General features: G+C 44.5%; 1 long non-coding RNA gene across 2 annotated transcripts; it reads left to right on the top strand.

Annotated features, from left to right (window-relative positions):
• Nucleotides 1–328: 328 nt before the first annotated feature.
• On the top strand, nucleotides 329–22,764 carry LOC121462128. Of its 2 annotated transcripts, none has more exons than XR_005976271.1 (3): nucleotides 329–444; nucleotides 8,437–8,508; nucleotides 22,671–22,764. It is a non-coding gene; the product is annotated as an uncharacterized LOC121462128 (long non-coding RNA). The 2 variants fall into 2 exon arrangements; XR_005976270.1 differs by lacking the exon at nucleotides 329–444 and adding an exon at nucleotides 8,088–8,139.
• The last annotated feature ends 180 nt before the right edge of the window (nucleotides 22,765–22,944 follow it).

Raw genomic sequence — 22,944 nt, 5'->3', positions numbered from 1 at the left:
CACCTTCTTGAAACCACATTTATTATTCTGAGTAGAACTTCAGATTACAGACATAAACATCTGGGCGAATTTGGGCAACTGCAATGTTCACAATAAGCTGAGATGACCTGGGTTTTGCTTGTTTGTTTAGAAAGAAGCAGCAGCAGCTAGGATTTCCTAGGTGTCCCTGCCTGTGCCACACTCTGCTCACACCTGCTCTTTCTCTTCCCTTAGACCAGGATGTGCCACGTGACTTTTTCCAAGCTCACTTTGCCTGGCAGAAGCTCAAATATTGAAGACAGCAGGAGCCAGACCATCCTGCAGAACCAGTTTTACCAGGATCGCCATCAGCCAATGCACCTCCATGCTGAAAACGATGCAGTAAAAAAAGAAAAGTAAAAGAAACTTCCTCGTTGCTTGGTTGGTAGGTGGAGTTCCTCTTTCCCTCCAAGGGCCCATGTGCAGGTAGGCTTTAAGGAACTCTGAAGCAAAAGCCTAACCTGGAGATTTTGTTTGTTTTTGTTTATTTTTCCTCCCAGCGCTTCGCTCTAAAAGCATGAGCTTTCTCTGCCAGCGGATGCGTTTCTATGGCTTTCCCCATTCTTCCATTGTTTTAGTAATCATGAAGTCCGCTGTGGTCTCATACTAAAATGCCCACATCTGTTTAGGTACCAGCAGGACTTTCTTTTAATTAACTCGCCTTGCTTCCCAACCCCCTCTCCCCTCCCCGCCTGGTGTATGTGATCCTTTGGAATTCAAAGGAGGAGGGAAGACGAGGGGAGGGTCTCAAAAAAAAAAAAAAAAGAGAGAGGGAGGGAGGGAGAGAGAGAGGGAGAGAGGAAGAAAGGAAGAAAAAAGTTCTGTGGACCAAGTAGACAAATGCTGATTCCTTGTAGTTGTGTGCCCTCTAGTGGATATCTGGAAGCACGTCCACTGGGCACAAACCCAGGCCATTCCGTAGATGGTCTGCGGCTCTTTTCCTCTTTTGGGAGGTTTTTCTTTTTGCAGACCAGGTGAAGGCCAGTGTCCTTCCGCTGGGCACTCCTCTGGCATATAGGGACCAGGACTAATGTAAACCTCCACTGCCCCGTCGCTGGCTCCCCCTGAAGCTCCTCCCCCCTTGACATTCCATGCCTTCAGTGAAGCTCATCACAGCCCTTTAGATCTTTTTTTTTTTTTAATTTTTTTATTTATTTTCGAACAGGGTTTCTCCGTAGCTTTTGGTTCCTGTCCTGGAACTAGCTCTTGTAGACCAGGCTGGCCTCGAACTCACAGAGATCCGCCTGCCTCTGCCTCCCGAGTGCTGGGATTAAAGGCGTACGCCACCACCGCCTGGCCCTTTAGATCTTTTTATAAAACATGAATGGGTGGGACTTTTGCATGCAGGCCTTCCACTAATGCGTGATTTCATCGTCTCCCTCTCTCTTCCATTCCATGTCCTTTTTCCGTATCTAGTCTGAAGTAGGCAAGTGGTATACAGGTGTTTTTTTGTTTGTTTGTTTGTTTTTTTTTTTTTTTGTTATTTTGTTTTCCTATTTCCACCGAGGAGAACTCCATAAAAGTCCTAACATCTTCAGGTACATCTCACTGCCAGCCTGTATAGTAAAGCCCATCTCTTCTCTTTTGCACGTGAGGAAAGTGATGAGTAGCAGGCTCTGGGGTAGCGAGTGGGTTTGAAAATCACTCAACCAATTTTACAGAAATCACCAACAGCCTGATGGGCACATGGAGGTACTTATACCTCTCTGATGGTCCATTTGGGACCATTGGTCCAAGCTCTCCTTATGTTTCAATGAACCTGGGGGTTTGGAGTCAGAGCCTCTTACAAGAGGTAGAACTAAGACTCGGAAAAGTTAAACAGCGTAATTAGTCTTTTTCTGTCTCGCCAGACAGTTCACAAATAATGACACGGAGACTTATTATTAGTTATAACAGCTTGGCCTTTAGGTTAGGCTTCTTTTCAACTAGCTCCTATAATTTAAAATAATCCATGTTTTTATTCATCTACATTTTACCACGTGGCTTTAACCTCTCTCCCATTCTGTATGTCCAACTCAATCTGTCTGGCTGACGTCTCTCCTGTACCTAGATTCATTTCGAGTTTCCTCTCTCTGCCCGGAAGTTCTGCCCATCTCTCCTGCTTAGCTATTGACTATTTAGTAGTTATTAAACTAATCAGAAAGCGCCTTAGGAAGAGACACATCTTTACAGTGTAAACAAATATTCTGGAATATTTCCCCCTTTTGTCTATTTAAAAAGTAAAGGTTTTCAACTCTGACACAGTAAAACTATATACAATAAAAACAACTATCAAGTAAGGGTAAACTGTACAATGTCTAGTCCATTAGTATTGGAAAATTCAAAGAAAATATTCAATTATCTGTCCTATCTTGGTGAGTCCCAAGTTTTATACCTGATTTACTTTCTATCAAAACTATGGAAAACTATAACTATCTAATCTTCAACCCCATCAGAGACCTGAGAAGGATATAATATTACCTGAGTAAACAGGAAGCGTAGAGCAAGCAACTTCCAAAACTAAGAAATGACAGAGACAGCTGGCTGCCTGAACAGGCACCCCAAGGTTTCACTGCAATGTTGGGACATCCATCCTCAGACTGTGGTCTAGAATATCTGATACACTTTTCTGTGAAGCAGGAATTTTGAAGGACTGTCCTACCATGTCTTGGCAAAGTTCAGTTTTTTGTGTCCTGCTTGTCCAGTTTGGACAGCATACTGTCAGGAGTCAAGGCAAGGGCAGTTTATTGCTCAGTGGCTAACTTTGCCAGAAATAAAAGCTAACTCCACCTGGAGGTTCTTCTATGCCCATCATCTTTTTCAAAAGTTAATTAGTACTGCCAGGAGCAGGTGTGTCTCACAGTCCTGGAAAGCCTTATGTTATTAAAGCATCTCAAATGCCATATTCTGTAGATCTCTGACATGTTGAAGATCACCTATCTAAAATATATCTCTTTGACCTTGAAAACATACCTAACATGACTCTAAGTTTGATTATAGATGAGTAACTACTACCTGTATTTCTTAATTATGCTTTAAATTTTTAAATGACCTGCAAAAGTACAATACCTTAAACAAGAGTAGAAACATACGTATAGTATAACAAAAATGACCTTAAATTTGTATCACTATATAAAAATCCATACCAATGTAAAATGTTTGAGATGAATAGTTGCCTTTTAGTTTAGATTCAATAATCTACCCTTTTATCCTATCATTCCCATATCTCCCTTTTTTCTTTTCAAAAATAGATCCCTGAATCTAATCTCAGCTTTTTTGTTGTTGTTGTTCAGCTTTTTCCCTGATCATGACCAATAACAACTTGTACCCACCTCCCCTAAGCTATGGTGAACATCCATAACTCACTGAATGACCAAAAACTATATACCCCACCTCTTGGGAATGTGGGCATTATTTTCTTTGGACTGCTTCCTATTGTCTGGGGAAGATGGCTTCTTTGGAGGACCCTGAGAAAATTGGGTTAATTGTTGAGTCCTGGGAGAGTTAGCTACATTATTTTTTGTTTAGTCTCTCTGTGACGGGAAAGGGTAGGGCTTATCTGAAGTCTTGGCTGGAGCGTCTGTGAGACTGGACAATCTCAGGAGCTTTGAAGTTGTTCTGGATGAAGAATTAAGAGGAAATAATAACGGGTATTTTGAGAGGCTGGACCACCCAGGATACTGATGTCTGGTCCTGTTTTTTTTTTTTCTGAAAATACACAAACTTTTAAAGGTAACATACATATCTGCTCCAACACAAGTATAAAACGTGCAATGTGCATAAGTCAGCTAAAGATGATTTTCTATTTTATGTTTGAGCAGGTAAAATTCATCTGTCAACTTAAGTCCATTTCAACTGCATAACCGAGCCTCCATCCATGCCCTATGAAAAAAGGCATGTAATAAATCATGAGGACTCTGTAGCCAACAAGATTTATCATGGCTCATCCAGTCTCAGAGCTGTTCCCATGTAGAGGGATCAACTTATATGCCACCTATCCTGTAGTCTTCCTTTGTTTCTTTCTTCATGTATGTGGACATGTGTGTAGATTTTTAGGAGGTCGACCCCAATCAAATCGGATCTTCATTAATTTTTGAAGAGAACCACAAATTTTTGTTTTCTGTGGAAACAAAGGCATAACCTCTGCCCCCAATACACCCTATTTTCTGACTTCCAATTTGAAGCTAGTACATTCTTAAAATATATAGGTCAGTATAATTTAGCAGTTTTCCTAATCTGGTGTCTCTCAGCAGCTACTGTCTTTTTTTTTTTTGTACATTAGCATTTAAAAAATTCAAAGTCAATAGAGCACCGTACAGGATCAGACACCCTGTGTATTTTCCACCTTTCTGTGTCCTACTTCTTTTATAGTACTTCTCTCTAAAGACTTCGCTTTATTATTTTTAAACTAGTTATTTATTTTTCTATGACTATCTATACCCATTTTCTTTCCTTTCTTCAGCATGTAAGCACTTTTTTTTTTGCACACTTTAGACAATTTGGAGGTTTTCTTAGCCTGGACCTGATTTTATGCACGTCTGCAACGTTCTCTGACCTTGCAAGCCAAACCCTAAACTGTCAGACCAGCTGCCCCCCCCCCCCCCCCCCCCGCCAGCTTAACACGTGACCCCTGTGGTTGGCTCCGCCCACTTCAAGTCCTCAGGCAGCGGGAAGAGCAGCACCTAAAGGTCCCAGCTCTGATTGGTGTTGTGGCATATGCTCAAACCTAGTGCAGAGTAGCAAGTGGCTGGCCGGCTACTCTAGTGCTTTGCACAGTCGGGCCTCTTAAAGGAGCCGTGACTTTGACTCTGAATGTGTAAGTTACCAGGTCTTATGTGGATATACATGGCTGGATGTTGGGTGCAATTTGTAGTCAGGCTTTCCTTTGGGCAGGCAATTCACCAATAATGACATGGAGACTTATTAATTATGAAGCTTGGCCCTTAGCTAAGGCTTGTCCCCTTAGCTCTTGTCACCTAAATTAACCTGCTTCTATTAATCTACATTTTACCATGTGGCTTTTTACCTTTCTTTTCTTCTGTATGTCTGACTCCCTCCGTGTCTCCTTGGCCTCTCTCAGACATCTAGATTCATCTTTAGTTTCCTCTCTTTGCCTGGAAGTCCCACCTATCTATCCTGCTTAGCTATTGGCCATGTAGCTCTTTATTAAACCAATCCAAAGGTGCCTCAGGCAGAGACGCATCTTTTACACTGTAAACAAATCCTCTTCAACAAAGGAGCTCACGCAGGATTATTCGACCAAGACATAGTGAACTTGGTTTATTGCCTTCTCGTTATTCCACAGATGCCATCATTTCTCAAAGGCTTGGAGGGAGGAGGGAGGGAGGAAGGAAGAGGGAGGGAGGAGGGAGGCAGGGGAGGAAGGAAGAGGGAGGGAGGAAGGAAGAGGGAGGGAGGAGGGAGGCAGGGAGAGGAAGGAAGAGGGAGGGAGGAAGGAAGAGGAAGGGAGGAGGGAGGCAGGGAGGAAGGATAGTTCTCATTTCAGAATTTGCTGGAAAGGGAAACCCTGCTTTAACTCAGCTTCACAAACACACCAGGCCTAATCCCTCACATGGTCCAAATTGAGCTTGACCTTTTCTGCTATAAAAACCAAGGCCACCTGGCGTCCAGGTGAATGCTTGCTGGTCTCCGGAGTTCCGAACAAAGGCTCAGGAGACCCCGTGGTTTCCAGAGTCCTTTTTCCCTTTTTGTGTAGACTAGCGGGGCCCATGAGAAAGGTGAAATCAACTCCATTGTCAACTCTCGTCTAAAATGAAGAGACACAGGGGCATTGTGAGACTCAGGGGTGCTGCTTCTCTTTTCTTCTCGTGACTCTCCTGTGTGTGATGTTGGTGCTTAGCATTTGTTTTCAGTTGATACATGTAGTGGTTTCCTAGGCCAACACTAACTAGGTGACTTAAAACAACATATAACTGTTCCCTCACAGTCTTGGAGGGGGGGAGAGCTTCTCAGTGCACAGCAAATTACAGAACTAGCAAATGGCCCCGTCCAGTCTTCAAGGTCAGAGTGCACAGCGCCCTGCGTAGCTGTGCGTTTGATTTCCAAGCCGCAGCCCTTCTTCTAGCTCACAATACCCTTGTACTTCTCAGTTTAGATGAGTGTTCATAATACAACTGGCCTCCACCTTTTTCACAGAAGGAGAAAGGACTCTGGGAACCATGGGGTATCATGAGACTTTGTTCAGAACTCCAGAGACTGAAAAGTACTCACCTAGAGTCCATGTGGCCTTATTTTATTTTATTTATTTATTTATTTATTTATTTATTTATTTATTTATTTTTTTGGTTTTTCGAGACAGGGTTTCTCTGTGGTTTTGGAGCCTGTCCTGGAACTAGCTCTTGTAGACCAGGCTGGCCTGGCCTCGAACTCACAGCGATCCGCCTGCCTCTGCCTCCCGAGTGCTGGGATTAAAGGCGTGCGCCACCACCGCCCGGCTCTTATTTTATTTTTTAATAACATAAAAGTTTCAGCTCAAAGGCTCCGCAGATCTTTGCTCTGATGGACACTGGTGAGTCATGTGGGGTACACAGTACCCCTTCTCATCTAGGAGCCAGGCCAGGGGAACCCGGCAGTCACGATCCATGGAAATTCTAGTGCAGGTAGCTTGTGGCATGGTGAATTTTCCCCAACAACAGTGGATTAGGTTTATTATCTAAAATTAAAACTGGTTAATGCATTATATGTGTGTGCATATAAATATTTACAAATGGTATTTTATATAATTTTATTTAAAGAAAATTGACATTTGTTTTATATAGGTATATATTTGGGTATTAGTTATAGATAATATGTACCAGTTATACATAATACTTAATACAGAAGTAAAGTTTTGATTAAAGACTAGACTCACATGCAAAAATATAAAAATTTTCAAAAAGTATTTTTTACCAGTTGTATTATGATTCTCCCATGGGAACTCCTTCCCACCCCTGCAGGAACCCTGGGCAGGTTGTGTTTTCCACCAACCTGCTTCTAGCACCATTTCTGGCATAGAGATCATGTTAATAAATATATCTTAGACTATTTGTTACATGGTCAAAGATAAAGTTGACTTTCTTTTTTGAATAAACAATGCCAACCTTGCCAAGTCTTAGAGTCTTGAGTGGTAGTCGGAGTCCAGGTTTAAACAAGACAGTCTGAATGACAACAGCATACTCTCTGAGAACTTAGAGATGCGTTGGGTCATTTCCCAGCAAGAGTTGAGAGGCAGAGCTAGCAGGCAGGTCGCTTCTTAAAACTCAAATTCAGGGTTCACTGAAGCAAGCGCCGAATAGTATTTGAAAGGTGACGAGAACTTCCTGGATTCAACGGAAGCTTCTAAGACATTTAGTAATAGAACAATGAAAATAAGGTCAATTTCTGCCAGGCTCTTCACTGTGCCATTCATTTTACCAGCAGGAAGACAAAAACACTTAACCTTGCATCTGTATTTCAGTAGAAGGCAGCAGAGGCAAATAATGCGGACAACCAAGACTAACGTGCAGTGTGGCGTAGTTGTGAGTGCCGAGCTAACGCGGTGCTCAGTGCCCTCTGTAGAACTCGCCTTCTGACCCCTTGTTCTGTCTTAATTGCTCAGCTTCCTCCCAGTGCTGTTTTCTGCAGGGTGGCCCTCAGACCTATGTCCGCACCCACTCATCCCTCTCCTTGCTGCTTTTTCAATCAGTTCTCTTGTGTCCCACAGAAGACAACGACTTCCTTATCCTTTAAATCCCGTGATTGGTTGCCCGTCTTTGGAACACAGTATGGCACTACCATCTCCCTCCTGGTTCATCAAGGAGCAGTCTCAGTGACCATCCCGTGCTTTTAAAGGCAGGCCTCTTTCCACGCCAGCACCTAAGCACTTGCCTTTTGTTCCACCAGGAATCGCCTCCTTAAAATGGTTGAACCCTGGCCCCTTCTTATCAGTTAGGTCTCAGGTGTTCCCTGGATGTTCTCAGGGGCTTTCCCTAATGTGTTTGCCAAAAGGAGTTGCCACCTCGTTCCAACAGTCTCCCGTTGTCCCGTAGGAACTAGTACCACGTGACGCTGCATTGTTATTTTTTCTATACCATTAGCTCGCCCCTGGAGAAGGAACACACAGTGAAGACTGAAGACGGAGAGTTTGCCTTCCTCGCTCTGCTGGTTCGTTGTTGTCTGCTTGATGTAAATTAAAGTCACCTGGGAAAAGGAGATTTTTCGTTGAGGACTTGCCCCCCCCCCCCACCAGAGTGGTCTGTAGGAAAGCTTGTGAGGTCGTGTGCGTGCGCGTGCGTGGGCGTGCACCTGTGATTAATGGCTGAAGTGAAAGAGCCCAAGCCCACTGAGGGCAGGTGCTACCTCTTCGTTGCATAAGGGCAGGGGGGTCCTGGCTTGTGCAATAAAACAGGCTGAACAAACCATGGAGACCAAGCGAGTAAGCAGTGTTCCTCTCTGCTTCAGTTTTCAGGTCCTGCCTCAAAGTTCCTGTCTTGAGTTCTTGCCTTGGCTGCCCTCTACGTTGAACTGTAACCGGTAAGCCAAACAAACCCTACCTTCTCCAAGTTGATTTGGTCAATGAGGTAGTATTGGCAGGATAGTAAGGAAAGTTTAAAAAAAAAAAAAAAAAGGCCTTCTGTGGAAACCATTTCATGTTCTGGACCAAGATGCCCTGAAGGTATTAAGGGGAGGAGGAGCTACAGCATGTTACCCCCACATTCTAAGAGAAGTGACGGTTGGGATCTTGCTTCTGTGATGCTGGAAGTGGGTCACTGGCTTGGATGTGACCATGGCAACAACAGCAGCAGAGGAGAGATGCCGGCGCTCGTGAAGGGTTGCTGAATCCCGACCTTGCTTTCTTGGTGTGCTGTCTCAGCTAACTGACCTCTGTGGATTTCAGATTCCAAGGCAGTGTAGATGGATGTTCCTTTGGGCCATCAGCTCACAAACAAACCACATGAAGGCTTATTATTAATTATAAAAGCTTGCCTATAGCATAGGCTTATTTCACAAGCTCTTAGAACTCACAATCAACCCATGTCTATTCATCTATCTGCTGCTGCCTGGCCTGTGGCTTTCACCTCTCCCGTTGCATGTCCTGCTCCCTCTGTGTCCCACTGGTGACTCTGCCTTTCTTCTTCCCCAAGACTTCTCTGTCCCCAGAAGTCCTACCTAACTCTTCCTGCCTAGCTATTGGCCATTCATCTCTGTAGTAAACCAATCCTGGGGACACACTTCCAGCCACACACTTCCAGCCAGTATAAAGGAATACTCTTCAAAAAAGCCGTGGGAAGAGAATGGAGGCCACATTTCACAGTGATCTTACAGAATCATAGCACAAGCACTCAATATGACCTTCAGCTCACAGACGTGCTCAATAAACAAGATTACTACCATTATATTGGGATCAAGTGAAGCATTTATCTAGTTATTCTTTATCAATAAAAAAATCGAGAGTCAAATATCAGGGTAAGAATCTGAAAGATCAGAGAAGGAGCAGCTACCAGTGACTTCCCCTTCTGTTCCTTCTTTCAAAAAAGCTGAGCTCCTCTCTCAGCCCCGCCTTACCAGTTCCTGTCTCCTATCTATCCGCAGTCCTCCAAACCTCTATGGTTAATCTTGATCAGGAAGTGGCTAGCTCTGCCTTCTAACTCAAAGCAGGCTTTATTTTCAGAATGAAATCAAAATATCACACTACAGTTAAGAGACACAGAAGATGCCTGACCTATAATGGATTGACTACCGTGGGACGTGTAGGAATGGAGTGGACGACCTGGGACTGCCTACTTCAGGGTCCACATTTCCCAGTCAAGCTTAAGGAATGGAAAAGGCAGGGGGTAGCTCCTCTCAGCTGGAGCTCTGCAGTATGATCCCTGCCCCATCTTTCTGGCTCCACCTGCTGAACTGAAGTGGAGCTTCTTTATTTTAAAGGCTCGGATAGTTTTGCGTGGCCTGATTTGCCTTTTAATCTGTGATTTTTATCCACTTGTGCTGGCTCGTTTAAGTCAACTTAACTCAGGCAAGAGTCATCTGAGATGAGAGAACCCCAACTGAGAAAATGCCTCCATAAGATCACTTGGTAGGCAAGCCTGTGGGGGGGGGGGGGGGCATTTTCTTGATTAGCAATTGTGTGTGTATGTGTGTGGGGGGAGGCAGTGCCATCCCTGGGCAGGTGGTCCTGAGTTCAATATGAAAGCAGGCTGAGCAAGCCATAGGAGGCAAGCCAATAAGTAGCAGCCCTCCATGGCCTCCGCATCAGATTCCTGCCTGGCTTGAGTTCCTGTTCTGACTTCCTTTAGTAATGGACTACAATGTGGAAGTGTAAGCCACATAAACCCACCTTGCTTTTGGTCATGGTATTTCATAGCAGCAACAGCAAACCTAAGACAGAAGTTGGTATCAAGATATTGCTGTGACAGACCTGACCGTATTGCTCTGGGGAGGATTGCAGGACGACTCTGGAACTTTATGGGATGTTCTGTAGGATCTCAGAAGATAAGAACGTTGAAAGCAATGAAGACAATAGAGGTCTGGCTTGTGATGTTTCAGAGGGAAGCAAAGACTCCACTGGGCCATTTCTGTCAAGAATCTGTGTGTCTGGTCAGCTGGAGCGGAACAATTGGCTGTGATTAACAAGAGACCAGAATCACTAAAATCAAACCTCCCCCCCCCCCCCCCCCCCCCCGGGACAGTGGGTGCTGGTCAGCTCGGGCTGAGGATCAGCTTTGGTTAAGAAGAGGCACACACGCCAGTTGTATTTGGAGGTGGTTAAGGTTGTACCTTGTGCTGGTAGTCAGGCTTGACCGTGAGTAAGAGTCACCCAGATGGTACTGGCGTGCAGGGGTCATGGGGAAAAGCCGAGACTTGGCACTGGGAGAGGCCAGGAGAGGCTACTGTTGTAGTGCAGCTCAGTTGCAGCAGAGACCTCAGCGTTTTGAGATGCAGAACCATGGAACTATGGCTAAGAACAGCAGCAGCCATGGAGTGGGGGTGGCCCAAGCTCAGCAGACAAACTGTGTGTACTGCAGAGGGCAGAGCTACAGACGTGGTTCAGGCCCATGGAGGATCCCAGAAGATTGTGAGTAAATCCTAGATATTGAACGCTGAATTATTTACACCGTTGGCATTTGGTTTTGCTTTGTTCAGATTGTGCCTGCACCCTGGTTCCTCCCTCTTGCAGTAAGAAAATATTTGACTTACGGTTGATTTCCTAGGAGCCCACAGTTGAGAGTCTTTGAATTTTTTAAAGAGACTTTGGGTATTTACAGAGACCGGGATTTGAAAGTTTTGGAATTGGTAAAGACCATGGGACCTTTAAGTGTGTAGTATGTTTTGTATTTGTGATATTTATTAATCTGCAATCTTAGGATGAAGTGCAAAAAGGAGAGGCTACATCTTAAAGTGGTGTACGTCAGGTTGACAAGGTGCTGATGGTACGGGCTAGTTTTGCATCCGCTTGTCACGGGCTAGAGCGAGTCATTTGAGAGGAGAAAATGCCTCCGTAAGATTGGACTGTAGACAAGCCTGTAGGGCATTTTCTTAATTAGTGATTGACGTGGGCGGTCCCAGCCTATTGAGAGTGGGGTCATGCCTGGGCTGGTGGTCCTGGTTTCTTTAAGAAAGCGGGTTGAGCAAGCCATAGGGAATAAGTCAGTAAGCAGCTCCCCTCCATGGCCTCTGCATCAGCTCCTGCCTCCAGGTTCTTGCCCTGCTTGAGTTCCTGTTCTGATTTCCCTCAGTGATGGACTGTGATGTGGAAGTGTAGGCCAAATAAACCCTGTCCTCCCCAACTTGGTTTTTTTTTTTTTTGTCATGGTGCCATAGTGACTGTAGCTAAGATGCCACCTAAACACATCTTACATCCATAGTAACTGGGTCATGATGGTGTCCCAGACGAATGCAGGAGTAAGGCATTACTCAGTGCCATCCAGTGAGTGTCTGTGGTGGTTCTCTTACTTGCTACTTGCTTCTTGCTTTGGTGAAACGGATTATCAGATATCAGACCAGAAGCAAGATGTGGTCTCTGGGCAATAGAGGATTCAGATTATGGCTCAGAGAGCCAGAGGGGTCTAGAAGCATAGCCCGAGACTCAGGGTCTGCTCAGCTTCCCTGGCTTTCTTTTGGGCTCTGTGTCCTGTCCTCCTTGTCTTCAGGAAAGTTTCTGCCAGCCTGCTCCTTCCCGTTAGTTCTATGAAGAATCCTTTGGTGGTGTTCCTCCATTTGCCACTAGGGGTCAGCACATCTCAGGGAGTAAAATACACTGGCCCTGGACACCTGTTCTTTCGTCACTAAATTAGGGTGGGAAGGGGCAAGAGATCATGAAGAAAATTGCTACCTCTTAAAACACTGCTCACACCAGGGTACCTGAGCGGCTCCGTGCCCCAAAATCCTTCCAGCATGTATGTACCAGGGAACAGCCTGCAAAAACTCCGTCATTTTGGCTACTGAAATAATTGATGCTCAAGACCATAGGCAAAAATGAGGATGGTTGTGTAACCACCTCACAGAAGGATGTATAAGGAAGCAAGCTTCCTTTCTTTATAAAGTTAGTCCTGTATTCTCAAGAGCAGAGCGTCAGTGACTTTACCCTCTGCTGGAGATGCCACAGAATGCGACCTTTCACTGCGCTTCTGCTGGCCACCTAGTAATTAGGCTTTTATTGACTGCCATTAATGGGATTTGTCTCCTAGAGTAAAAGAAGGCACATAGAAGGAATGCGTGCTGGGTTAAAGAAAGTTTTCTGCTGCCTCTGAGAACAGACTCTTTTGGAACATCCTGGGACCTTTCCTGTACTGAGATCAGCTGAGACACAGCTCATACCCGACAATGGTACCAGGACACAGAAGCGGGAGAACCGAGTAGTTCTTTTGATTTGTTCCCTACAATAAATGTCTTGGGAAGGGAAAAGGAGGTGGATGAGGAAAGGAGGGGAGGAGGGAGCACTCCAAAGGTGTCTGTCCGTTGGGGTTGGGATAATGGGATGTAGCCTCCCAGGAGAGGGGATTTCAAAGCTTCGGGCTGTAGTAATAAGAGCGGCGGGGCTGCATCCCCAGCACCCCGGCAGCCTAGCTAGCTTATGCTCCGAAATAACAACACACAAACTGTATTCATTTAAACACTGCTTGGCCCTTTAGCTCTAGCCCTTACAGGCTAATTCTCACATCCCGATCAACCCATCTCTAATAATCTGTGAGCACCGGTACCCATCTCTAATAATCTGTGAGCACCGGTCTTACCGGGAAAGGTTCAGCATGTCTAACCTGGCGGCTTGCTTCATCGCGTGCGTCTGCCTGTGAGAGCGGAGCATGGCATCTCTCTGAGGCTTCTGCTCCCGAGAGGAGAGCTGTGGAATCTGAGCTCACTTCCTCTTCCTCCCAGTGTTCTGTTCTGTTTACTCCTCCCACCTATCTTCTAACCAATGAGGGCCAAGCAGTTTCTTTTTATTTAACCAATGACCTTCCTCCATCATCGGGCCTGCATCCCACTCCCCACCCTTCACCCAACACAGAGTTTGCTCGCTGCCCTCTGTAGTGAAGCTGAATAACGTTCTGGCCTGCACCCATACTCCCCCCCCCCCCCCCGTCACCCAACACAGAGTTTGCCCACTGCCCTCTGTACTGGAGCTGAATAACGTTCTTTGGCTAGAAGGCATCATTCCAATCTCTGCCCTGTAGCCTGTTGGAGTTCCCTCTTCCTCATTCTTTAAGGACACTCAGCAACATTCAGGGCATACCCAGGTAATCCGGTATGGTCTTTGTGTCCCAAGATCCTTTGCATATGATGCCGACAAAGACTTTCTCCCCCAGTAACATTGTATATTTCACGGAAGAGGACAGGGTGTCTTTGGGAACTGTATTTTAGCTATGGCAGGAAGAACGGAGACTCTGATTTATATCTAGACTTGGAACCTAGCAGACAAGAAGAGAAATCACCTGAGCAGAGACTGTGCCAGCACCTCCCTTTCTCTGCCAAACAGGGCATGTTCAGAGCATTGCAAAGCCCCACACTGAGCAGGAGTGAGAGGCCTGGCTCCCACATTCTCAGACTGGGGGAAAGATGACCTCAGCATGCAAGTCTCAGGGGGTCAAAGGTGTGGCAGGTGTTGCCCGTTCCCCGGCTGTACTGGATTTCAGCATCATCTTCCAGCGATGCCATGCTCTTTAGGAGAGTTAACAGAATTATCCAATCATTTAGTTAAAAGCATGTCAAAAGGCCTGCAGGGAGATCAGCCCTGCAGGGGTGAGGACCAGCATTCAGGGCTCCAGAAACCATGCAGAACTTGATTTGGGCCGTGTGCCCAACACTGGGGGAAAGCAGAGATGGGCAGCCTCCTGGGGCTCGTTGACCAACAAGCCTAGAAGGATGGAGGAACTCCAACTTCTATGAGAAATCCTGTCTTGAAAAATAAGATGGAGGTGATGAAGGAAGGATGAAAGGAATGATGGAAGGAATGATGGAAGGAAGGAAGGAAGGAAGGCAGAGCTGACTCCATATCCACTCAGCTGCACGCACAAACAAGCATGCGCATACACCATAGAAACAAATAAATTCCACGCCAGAAGGTGCTTAAAATAATAAACATAGAGCAAGTAGGTTTTTACTTCGGAGCTGAAGGCAGAAGAAAGAGGTGGATTAGATCAGCGGCTCTCAACCTGTGGGTCGCCATCCCTTTGGCAAACCTCTGTCTCCAAATATATTTACAGTACGATTCATAAGAGTAGCAAAATGACAGTTATTGAAGGAGCAACAAAAATAATTTTATCGTTGGGGTCATCACAACATGAGGGTAGTGGCATATTAATCAGCCTCATGTATTGACATGAATAATACATGTGATACTCTGTATTAAAAGGTTGCAGCATTAGGAAGGTTGAGGACCGCTGAATCAGGTGAAGAGGTGACTGGTTTACAGGACAGCTCAGATTCTGAGTCTTTCGATCATTTTGGAGTCTCGGGTGGTGTGTGTGTGTGTGTGTGTGTGTGTGTGTGTGTGTGTGTGTGTGTGAAATGCCATCAATATGATCTTCCTTAGGAGTCCCAAAGCGAAACTAGAATCTGGAGTGTTCAATCCCCATCCCTGCTTCTTGCAGTCAAGCTAGTCCTGTGATCTCTTCCCTACAGGAGAAGGGGCACTACCGCCTGGTTATTGGGGGTCAGTTCATGCTGTTTCCCTACAGGCTTTGCTCTGATGCTCAGTAGGAAGGGATTAAAATGAGCTACCACGGAGAAAGTACAAAATGTTGCCTGTAAAGCTGACGGAGGGTTGAGACTGTAGCTCAGTGATGCAGTACTCGCCCAGCATACACAAAACCTTGGGGGCCACGCCCATTACCACCGCAATATTTTAAAGGAAGCTGATCACTGTCAACAGTTAGAGATCCCATACAACTCCTAAACCCCCATTACAACAGTGCACAGGTGGGGTATCTCCCAGCCAGCAGTGTCTCAGTTCCCTGAGCACCCTAGAAGTCCTTCCTTTGCCCTGGCCAGGTCTCAGGCAATTCATGACGTTCTAGTGTTCTTGGTTCTCCTGAGACTACAACTCCTGCTGGCTGCCAGCCCTCTTTACTGAAGGGGAAGTTTGTGTTTTATTGTCTTACACTGATGCTGCAGGGATGTCACTTGCCACACTTAATTGAGTCCCTAATGCCCTTTATATTTAAGTCCCATCATGAGCTGACCTACAACAGAGAGGAGAAGATGCTCCAATTGAGGCTGAGGTGGTCCTGTGGACAGTTGTCCGTGGTGAGTGAATTGGTCACATAAGCATCTCCCAGCACTGATTTTTCTTGTTCCCTCTGAAACCCTTGGCAGTTTCCCTTGCTTTCAGCTGTGCTGTCGACTTCTGAAGACCATTTCCACCACTTATCTCACTAATGAGTCATGCCAGCCTCCACTTTGTGTCCTCTAACGTGCGTGATTCAGAGGAGGATGGAGAAGTCACCTTGAGCAAACCGAGCCAGTGGGTGCCTACGGAACCTGAGATTCTGTTATTCTAATGAATGGCCGGGCAATCCTGTTGTGCCCTTGCCTGGGTACACTTGGGCTGGCAAAGCTGTAAATCCCTCATTTGCTTTTCAAGGAATTATGTAATCGTAATTTATTTTTTTTATAATAAATATCCACTCCACACATAACAACGTGTAAGGTACAGCTCTGGTTCTTCGCCTCCCTGAACACCCTGTAAGTTCTCCTGTCAGTGTGAAGCCCCAGGATGATCTTGCAGGAGCCACTTTACAAGGCAATTAGGCTCACACACGGAGTTGAAACAAAACATACAGAGCTGGGGAAGGGATGGCAGCGCCAGGAGCAACCATGGGCGAGCTTGCACACACAGACAGTGACAAGCGCGCCACGTGCACGTCTGTGGGTCACATGCACGCCTGCAGGACAGCAACTGTGAATTCTTGAGATTAGAGATGGGTTCCAATTTTAGAGAGTGAAGAGATGTGAAGTCAAGGCAAAAGGTCGTGCCTCTTAGAATCGGTGCTAAAAGCCAAGCCATTCCGTCTTTCTGCTTCTCATGCTTCTTTCCCAACTTGAAGCGTTTTCTCCAGGGACTGATTGTACCCCTGATTGGATGGTGAGGTTAATTGACTTTGGTTTTTGGGGAGTGAATTATGTGCCCCATTCTGCTCTATCCAGATTTCTGCCTGAGTCGTTGAGACAGCGCTCACCTAAGAACTAGCTGGAGATTCTCCATCCTGAGGCTGCCTGTCACTTTTCAGCCAAGACACTTATCAGCTCCCTCAGAAGCCCCTGGGTTATGTTGCTCTCTGGATACTTCCCTGGCACGACGGGGCCTTCTGGGAGCTACCGAAGTGTCCTGCTGGGATGCCATGAGATGCTCGTTACTTTAGTAATGCGCTGAGCCCGGTACGCAATGATTGCCGGCAGAAAGTCGATAAAGTGCTTTGCCGCGATAAGCCACACGGGTCCGTGATGCCCGGAATTCTCCAGTGAGAGAGGATGCCTGGCTCCAGGGGACTGAATTGCACTGTGCTTCAACACAGCTGGAGGAGGGGAAGCTGGAGTGGCAATTCCACTAGTTTTATCAGGAATTTTTCTCACCACTGGCCCGGAGCACAGTATCACTGGAAAGGGAAGTCAACATAAATAAACATGGGAAGAATTTAAATCACTTACATAGCTCCCCAAATATTTTCCATATAGAAACATTTCGGTTTCCAGGTTTTTTTCCCCAATTGTTTTATTGTTCTAAAGTTCACAGATAACATTTATTTATTGAAACCATTTTTAACTGAACAGTTCAGTGATGCAAAAATATTTATAATGTGGTGTAACCATCATCACCATCCACCTTGTAACGTTTTTTATCTGATAAACTGACGTCCAAAACCTATTAATAGTAGCACCTTCATTTCCCTTTTCCTTTATCCCCGGCAAACATCATTCCACTGTCCAGTTTAATTGCCTTTTCCAAAAGAAATATTTAATTTAGAGAATGGTATAGCTGAACATTCTTATAGATGCTTAGAATTTGGGGGATTGGCATAATTATTGTTCATCTCATTAAGATGCGGTGTGATATTTTAACTTATGCGCCGATCTAATCAGGGTGATGAGCAACTCCCTGTCCTTATCATTTACTTATCTCTGGAAACCTGCAAGAGGAACCACTTCCGTCTAGCTTTAGCTTCAGAACTCAGGAGGCTGCATATTCAAGGATGACCAGGTAATTAGTCTGGCTTCAAATTTCTACAACATGACTGAAACACTCATCTGATTAAGACAGGCTAATCTCAAATAATTTTTCCATTCATTAACTTAAAGTCAACTCGGTAGGAATCTCAGTGGCATCTTCAAAATCTCCTCTGCCATAAAAGATCATGTCGTGACATCCCATCATAATCACAATCTTGCTCATACCCAAGGGGTGAAGACTATGTAGGACTCTAAATAAGAAGCAACATTTGGGGTCCACGTTAGAGTTCTATCTGCTATATAAAGTAGAACATCTATATCCATCGAGCAATTTGAGATCTCTGCAAGGTAAATTATCAGAAGGCATGTCAGAGAAGGACACCAAAATAAACCCAACAGCTCAAAGCAAGAAGAAAGCTCAGAGAACAATAAGCAAAATACCAAAGTACAACTCATAACTGGATGTCATACAGTATGCTACAAACACGCCTACTCCCATGGGGAACAGCAATCAATGTGTATGGTGGTAGTTAGCATAGATACTGAAACATCCATGATAAATGAGGAAACTCAAAAGTTCATTCTCTCTCTCTCTCTCCTTCCTGTCCCATGTGCTCATGTACGTGTATGTTTGAGACAGGGTATCATGTAGCCCAGGCTGGCCTTGGACTCCTTTTCCTCCCTCCTCTACTTCTGAGTATGAACTCTGAATGAATGGCTTATCCTTTTATACTTTTAACTTTGAATTTAATTTGCATTTCTATTTTTCCATGAAGTATCTTAAGGTTTTATAGAGGTTAATATAATTCATTTAACAATCATCCTATTTAGGAGCTGGTGGGATGGTGCGGTTAATGTGCATACCATGTAAGCATGAAGACCTGGGTTTGGATGCCCAAGTTACCCATAAGAGCTGGACGTGGCAGTTTGTCCCAGCACTGAAATGACTGAGACAGACTGATTCCTAGAGATTATTGGCTTTGCCAGCTTAGCCAATTGGAGAGCTATGGGTTCAGTGATAGACTTTATCTAAAAAAAAAAAAATATATATATATGGCATAAAGTGATTGGGAAAGACTAGGAAAGACACCTGATATCAGCTCTGACCTTCACACACACATGCACATACGTGAACATGCATCCTAATGTCTAAAAGCATGTGCCATATAATACACACGTGATGTTTACATTTTTATTATTATTGTATGTGGCCATTAGTTTTGTGTTGGCTGGAGGACAACTTTGAAGACTCTGCTCTCTCCTTTCCCTTCTACAGGGTTCTAGTGATCAAAATCTGGTCAGGGGTTTTGCAGCAAGTGCCTTACCCAGTGAGTGATGTGGTCTCACATACACACTTTAAAAATTTTTTTAAAAAGTAACTTTCTAGATAGTGTTTTTAAATTTTTCTTAGTGTTGTTTATGCCATCCTGATGGTTTTGGCTTCTCTATGATCTTTCAGCTGAAAATGCTTTATAATTTCACATTTGATTTTTTTCTGTCTTAGTTGGTGTTTCTATTCTTGTGAAGAGACACAATGACCACAGCAACTCTTTTAAGGAAAACATTTAATTAGGGCTGGCTTCACAGGTTTAGTCCATTGTCAATGTTGGAGAAAAGATGGTGGCAGACAGACATGTTGCTGGAGAGGTAGCTGGGAGTTCTGCACCCAAATCGGCAGGTATATAATGTGGCACTGGGCCTGGCTTACCTGTGTGAAACATCAAAGCCCACACCCAGTGACCCACATCCTCCGACAAGGCCGCACCTAGTCCAACAAGGTCACATCTCCTAATTTTGTCACTCCCTGTGAGCCCATGGGGACATTTTCATTTAAACCACCATACCTTCTTTGACCCATTTGCTGTTCCTAAGCTTGTTGTTTGGTTCCCACCATTAAAACATCTACCAGTCGCTAAGGGTGAGTTTCGATCTGAGTCCATGCTGGCTAGAAAGCGTATCTGCATGGGCCTGAATATTTCCAAGCTGTCAACTATCTTACAGCCCAGGATGTGATCTACTTTCCTACATCCTCTGTGTCCACGTCAAAACTGCGTTTTCCTGTTGTTAAACGAAGTGTTTTATAGATGGGAATTATGATTAATTGGTTAATAGTGACTTTCAACCTTTGATACGCTTGCTGACTTTCCTCTCAACTTGTTCTAGCATTTGCTGTGAGACAATCGGCCAGCTGCTAAGTGTAGTTTGTGATTGGTTGGCTCGCTCTGGGTTTCCTAAGAATCCGACATGTGGTGCGAAGCTGTGCCGCGCATTGTTTGGTTATATGGGTATTGTCGATACAGCTTTTTTCATTCGTTTTAGCTGAGTATCCCATTTTATCTTTTAAATCCTGGCCTCTTTGTGTTACAATAAAGAACACACACAAGTAGCACCCACTTAAGAGTCTTTTTTAAAATCCAGTTTTAAGTTTGTACAGATTAGATCATACACGGTTAGTGGGATAACTGACACGATTCGATTTCAGTCTGTTATCTTGTAGGACCTCCTTCTCTGAGGTCTCGCTTGAGTTCAGTCCTCAGCATAAACCAGGGTGATGACCCCCGGGTCTGTAATCACAGCTCCTCAGAGAAGAACCTGGGGGAATCATAGAATGCACGGTTATCCTCGGTCTCATCTAGTACCCAGCTGACTTGGGTTAGTTGAGATGCTATCTCCAAACCATTGTTAAATTTCATATTCCATGCCCTTCTAAGAAGCACGAGGTAAGCTCATGCCCCACTGAACTTCCCACCTCCCTGTTACTGCCTCAGTGGTTATTTCAGTTCCTAGGTCCCATGCTAACACAATGCTGGCCTGGAGCCTTCTTCTTCTACTTCATAATAACACGTGAGAGCAGTGGGCTGGTGCTTTGCTACAGAGGTCAGTGTAGTTGTTCTATATTCTTATAAGGCAGCACTGGTAATCTCTTACTGTGCCTAGTCTATGAATTAATCTTCATCACGGTATAGACACATACAGAAGAAAGAACTATGAGTAAAGTTTAGTACAATCCCAGGCTTCAGCATCCCCTGGGGGCCGGGCAGTGCATCTTCCAAGGACAAGGGAGGACAGTGGCCTGTGTGGTTTGTATGTCCAGTCTCTTCCTTGCTAGCTTTTTCCTGTTCGTTTTTGTTTCATTTTGGATTAACTCAGGGTTTTGTGTGTGTGTGTGTATGTGTGTGTGTGTGTTTTGTTTTTATTTTGTTTATTTTTTATTGTTGGTTTCTCAACTATAAACCTTTGTCTGGGTGTTTTGTGGCATAATATATTTTATAGAGTCTACACTATGGAGTACATACCTCAGATTTATTGTTGCTAGGCTAGGGCAATCTACTGCTTCATGTCCGATGTAAAAGTTAGAAAACTTCATCTCTATTATCATATAGTTTACTTATATATAAATTATAAGCTCTATAATACACTCCTTTTATTTAAACATTGAATTGTTTTATAAAGTGTCTAATAAGAAAAAAATCACATATTTACCATGTAAGTAATTTTAATTTCTTTGTATAGATTCCACCTTGTATTATTTTCTTGCTGCTAAGATGATTTCCTTTCAAGCTTTCGTACTATAGGCTTACTGGTGAAGTCTTCCAGTTTTTATGTATTTGAAAACATTTGTATTTCATCTATTTTTTTTTCCCAGAGTGAATCTTGCATGCTGCTATTGGCATCCTGTTTCATGTCTGGATGGTATTTCTAACCACAACCCCAAACATTCAAATCCAGTGCTTATGCAATATTTAATCTATGATTACTCCCATGGTTTAGTTTTCCTTTCGACTACTGTAGTTTGCATCCATACAAGTTCAATTTGAGTATGGTTTTTGAAGTGCTCTGATCTATACCCACCTTTTTGAATATTTGAAATATTTCAAAAACAGTTGTAATAACTGTTATGGTGTTGATCTGCAGACTCAGTGAGGGAGATAGCTGGTGCATAGATGCATTATGGCATGGAGCCCTTAGGGACATGAGGCCTAGTTGGTACTTGTTGGTCCATGGGGGATGTGGGACTTTAAGGTTTATGACCTAATCTGGTTTTTAGTCTTTTTTTTTTTGCTTCCTGATCCACTAAGATGAAGACACCACATGTCAAGCTACCATCCCCACAGTTTCTATGCCCCACCATGACCCAGTCAATACCTCTGAGACTGTGAGCCAAAATGAAACTCTCCTCTTCTACCTCTGTCGTGTTTGCTGTCACAGCGATAAGAAGAGTGCCTATGCCAATGTACTTGCTGTTAACACTAACACCTCTCAGTCTTGAGTCAGTTCTGACTCATAGAGGATCATGTTTTCCTTATACTTTGAATATCTGGTAATGGAGCATTAGATGCCAGGCATTGGATGATTGGATGTTGAGTGGTTTGGTTTCTCTATCTTGGGCTTTTCTCTGGAGGCAATTGAGTTATTGAGAAACAGGTCGAAGCTCTCGAGTACAGACTTGTGAAGTGGATCTGTCTGGAGCCATGTTTGGTCTGGGGGGTGATTATTTCCCACTACCGAGTAATGGTCCCTACAGATATTCTTTCTGTTATGCCCCAAATTTGATTTTTTCCCCCAATTGGGTGAAGGGGGCTATATTCTTGACTTTTGATAAACAATGGCTGCTATTATTTAATATAATCCTTTCAAAGTTCCCCCTTCAGCACTGTGTGGTATATCTTCATACGCGTGACATGAAGACTCAGCTGATACAAGGGAACCCCTCCACGTCTCCAGGCTTCACTCTGTGCCCCCATCTCTTCTCTGGCTCTCTTTTCTGGAAACTCTAGCTGCCTGGTCTTTTTGACTCTTACCTCCATCCCCTTGCCCCAGGGAGTCCACCAGCCTCTGCCTGGGTTTCCATTTCAGGACAAAAGCGAGTCTCACTTCATTTGGTTCTCATCTTGCCTGGCTCTCTGTTATCCGTGGCCTGAAAATCAACTCATTAAGGTTCTTGTCTCATATAGTTTGCCGTGTGTGTGTGTGTATGTGTGTTAGCATCAGGCAAAGTAAAAGATATCTTCTTGGTGCTCCATCCTGGGCAGATGCGGACTTCTTCAAACAACATATCCTCTCCGTGTGTACTTCAGATGCCTCCACTGTTTCTGACTGACAGACAAATGAGACATTGGAAGGCTGAAGGTAAGAGCCCACAGCTAGCCTGTCTCTGTCTTTGTGGACCCTGGAAGAGGGCACACAGTCCTCGTCTATTACAAAAGAGATTCTAATAGAATCTTTCCAGCATAGAGCATTGCTTGAGGGTAATTGTATTATAAGCTCTGATGGGAATTATAATTGCAATTATGCCAATTTCGGTAT

This window comes from Microtus oregoni, unplaced genomic scaffold (assembly GCF_018167655.1).
Source record: "Microtus oregoni isolate MIOR12 unplaced genomic scaffold, Mior012 000024F_ref0000369, whole genome shotgun sequence".
Taxonomy (NCBI): domain Eukaryota; kingdom Metazoa; phylum Chordata; class Mammalia; order Rodentia; family Cricetidae; genus Microtus; species Microtus oregoni.
The sequence above is the reverse complement of the archived record's forward strand: the minus strand, read 5'-3'. Positions and strand labels throughout refer to the sequence as shown.